The sequence below is a fragment of the Microtus ochrogaster genome, chromosome 5, assembly GCF_000317375.1.
Source record: "Microtus ochrogaster isolate Prairie Vole_2 chromosome 5, MicOch1.0, whole genome shotgun sequence".
Classification (NCBI taxonomy): Eukaryota; Metazoa; Chordata; class Mammalia; order Rodentia; family Cricetidae; genus Microtus; species Microtus ochrogaster.
In genome coordinates this window covers 26268062-26271868 of record NC_022012.1, presented here as the reverse complement: position 1 = coordinate 26271868, position 3807 = coordinate 26268062, and the positions used below count along the sequence as shown (strand labels likewise).

Below are 3807 nucleotides of genomic sequence, written 5' to 3'. Positions count from 1 at the left end.
TATCTTCACACTGCAACAACAATAACAACAAAAAAGAAATCTACTTAGAGACTGGAGAGATGGCCCCGAGGTTAAGAGCACTGGCTGCTCTTCCAGCAGTCCTGAGTTCAATTACCAGCAACCACATAGTGGCTCACAACCATCTCTAGTGGGATCTCATGCTCTCTTTTGGCATAAAGGCATACATGCAGATAGAGCACTCATACATAAAATAGATAAATAAATCTTTGAAAAAAGGGAAGAAAACTACCTAAAAGTATATATAAAAAAAAACACAGACACAGATGCATCATTAATGGGAGAGGAACCATATCAAAGAAGATGTAGTGTCTAATGATTAATCAGGGTATTAATTTCAAATACAAACATCTCTGTTTACTAAAAGACAGCTACAAGACGGCATAAGTCAAAACAAGGTGTTATCCAAAATCTTCTGTAAATTGTTTCCAAGGACAACAGATTTTAAATAAAAGCTCAAACTTGATCATTAGTATATATAGTATATACTAGTATATAACCAAGAGCAGTGTACCAAAGGCTGACCTGCTCCGTTACTTGCAGACATATTTGATATAGTATCTGCTAAAGACATCTGCCAGATTTTTGTTAACCACCTTGGAAGAAAAACGGGAAAACAAAGTAAGTATGCAACTGCTGTAACCAGCTCACTCATCGGAAACATTCGTACGTTTTACTCCCAGAATAATGCCCAACGTCTAAACGATATAAAAAGCAAGCCAAGGAATTAGCGTGACCCAGATTCAGGACTTCTCAACCACTGGAGCTGGAAGACAGCTGTAAGCAGGGGCATAACAAGAACTGCTGAGGAAAAAGCCACAGGCATGCACCATCCTTCTTAGTATATGAAACAGCAACAATTAATGCTGCCATTTTACAGGGAGAAGCAATGTTTTTAATAACTACCACTTTGGGATACAAATATCTAATTATATTTTGCTTTTCAGACCCAAGATTCTTCTGAGAACAGTAGTAATTTCTTCCAATGAGACTTTCTTGGTGTTTTGTTTTTCTGGAGTAGGACCATTAAACAATTCTGTAGAAAACAAGGAGAAAGAATATCCCAAGTCTACTGGCAGCTTTTCTCATCTTCAAACAATTCCTCCTTCATATGCACAGCCACAGAAGTCCAGAGGTCACTGGCTTCTTTGTACTCAGTTCCATGGTTGTTACAAACAAACTGTTGTCCCCATTCCTTCAGTGAAATGGGCTATAGCAACTGCAGCCTGAGTTACATCTGAAACCTGCATAAGTCAGGCTACTTCAACTCTGAGTTATCAAGCCTCTTTTGTGAAAGGAAGTCATTTATTTACCTGGGTATAAAGTAATAATAATTCCAGTCAAACACAATCATTGGCCCAAATGGCTTTATGATTTCTTCTGATAATTATCATACTTCATATAGCACTGTTTTTGAGATCTTTGTTAGCTTCATTTCTCTGAGGTTTTTCTTATCCGTGTTACTTTATTCAATTACACATAAAATATAGAAATGTATTATGGACATTTATACTATGATATATAAATCTTATGTTACATTTAAAGTTTAAATCTTAAAATTAAAGTAGACCATTGCTTTAATCCCAGCACTGGTGAGGCAGAGGCAGAAGCAGGTGGATCTCTGAGTTCAAAACCAACCTGGTATGCAGAGTGAGTTAGTTCTAGGATAGTCAGGGCTACATAGTGAGACTCTAACTCAAAAAAAAATTCAAAAAAAAGGAAGAGAGGAAGAAAGGAAGAAAGGAAAAATGGATAAATGAAAGAATGAATCTTAAAGTTATTAACTTTATTTGCAACAGATAAAAGTCTAAAACAATCAGCTTTTATAACCAATATGTACACTATTTAGAATAATATACTTAAAACATAAAAGTAGGGGGCTGAAGAGATGGCTCAGCGGTTAAGAGCATTATCTGCTCTTTCAAAAGTCCTGAGTTCAATTCCCAGCAACCACATGGTGGCTCACAACCATCTGTAATGAGGTCGGGTGCCCTCTTCTGGCCTTCAGGCATACACACAGACAGAATATTGTATACTTAATAAATAGATATATTTAAAAAAAATTTAAAACATAAAAGTAATGTTGGCTTTCTTTATATACTTTAATAAGAACTGCTTAAAATGACTAAACTGCATATTTTTAAGTAAATTACTAATACTTTAACATGCTACTAGGTGCTCCAAAATCTACTTTATTATTACTGGATAATTAATCTAAAAATTACTTCCAAAAATTAGGCAGTGATAAAGCAAAGGTTACCTGAGCATCTTTGAAGCATTTTTGTTTTTGTACAGCCACCCTGAAAACTTCTGAAGAAACACCAAAGAACTAAACCATGGCATTGAAGGAAGAAAAATCTTTGCAAGCACAAACTTAGAACCACTCGGCCACAGAAACCTTTCCACACCTCCTACCTAACCAAGGCAAACACTCTACAAGGATGAAAATACTATTCAAAACTTACTAAGACAATAGCAATGTGGGAAACACTGCTGATGGGGGGAGAGTCTTCTGTTTTGTGTTAATTTCATTGGTTAAGTAATAAAGAAACTGCTTGACCTCATAGGTTAAAACATAGGTGGGAGGAGTAAACAGAACAGAATGCTGGGAGGAAGAAGCTGAGTCAAGGAGTCGCCATGGTTCTCCCACTCCAGGCAGACGCAGGTTAAGATCTTTCCTGGTTAGCCAGCTCGTGGGCTACACAGATTAATAGAAATGGGTTAGGTCAATATGTAAGAGCTAGCCAATAAGAGGCTGGAACTAATGGGGCCAGGCAGTGTTTAAAAGAATACCGTTTCCGTATAATTATTTCCAGGCATAAGCTAGCTATGTGGGCGGCCAGTGCCGGGGACGCAGCCCTGCTGCTCTTATTTCAACAGAGTGGTGCCCCAGCGCGGTAATGAACTCCACGTAAAACCTGAGAGAGCTTAATTTTAATCAGAGAAAAAAACAGAGTTTAACACAGCTTTTGGCTGTTTGTTGGTGGTGTGCTGTAGAGAGATTTCCTGATTCGGCATCAGCAGCAGAAAAAAACGTTGCGTCATTTTAAAGCGCAGCTTCTTGGGGCTGTGTGGCCAGTGCAAACTCTGGCTTTAAAGCGTTTCAATAGATTTTATGGGACTGGATGTTTCTATTCCCGCTTGGGATCAGAAGGAGAGTGCTCTGAGACCGTGCACATGGCCAGCGCTCCCCGCCTGCACCTGGGCAGACAGCAGAATCAGGCTTAGGCAGGCGGAAGAGCATGACGGATTCCTGCTGCCATACTGCGTAGTGTTCTGTGTGTCAGATTTGGTAGTAACTTGGATAAAAAGAGTTTCTGTGCTGCACTCTCAGTCTCAGAATTAAACTGCTGAGTGTGGCTCCAATGTGGACTTGCTGTGTGCCTGGAACTGTGCACAGCTCAGGGGCACCAAATAGATCTGAGGCAGGAGCAACTGCTCCATGCTGAACTGTGCTGGTCGGCAGGAACTCGCGTAATTACTGTAATAACAGCGCAGTTAAGGTTTAGACTGGGCAGGACACAGACGGTACCGTATTACCTGTACATGGTGCAACTTAAGTTTTTCAGAACTGCTTAACATTTTAAGAAATGCTCCTGGATACTAAAAAAATGTTACAGATTCACAATAAAACAGATTCAGACATAAAAGACAACACTGTTGGATGAATGTACATAGGCTTGAGAGAGAAAAGAAAAAGAATATAAAGAATAAAGTTAATGTCTTAAAAAAAAGGGTAAAGTCTTTAAAGAGACAGAGTACAGATAGTTAAGAGATTAAAAGAAATAA

At 38.7% G+C, this 3807-nt stretch overlaps 1 protein-coding gene across 2 annotated transcripts in view; it reads right to left on the bottom strand.

The window, feature by feature from the left end:
* Nucleotides 1-3807, bottom strand: part of Arhgap32 (Rho GTPase activating protein 32) — a 230116-nt gene that overhangs the window by 203577 nt on the left and 22732 nt on the right. The window lies entirely within an intron of this gene.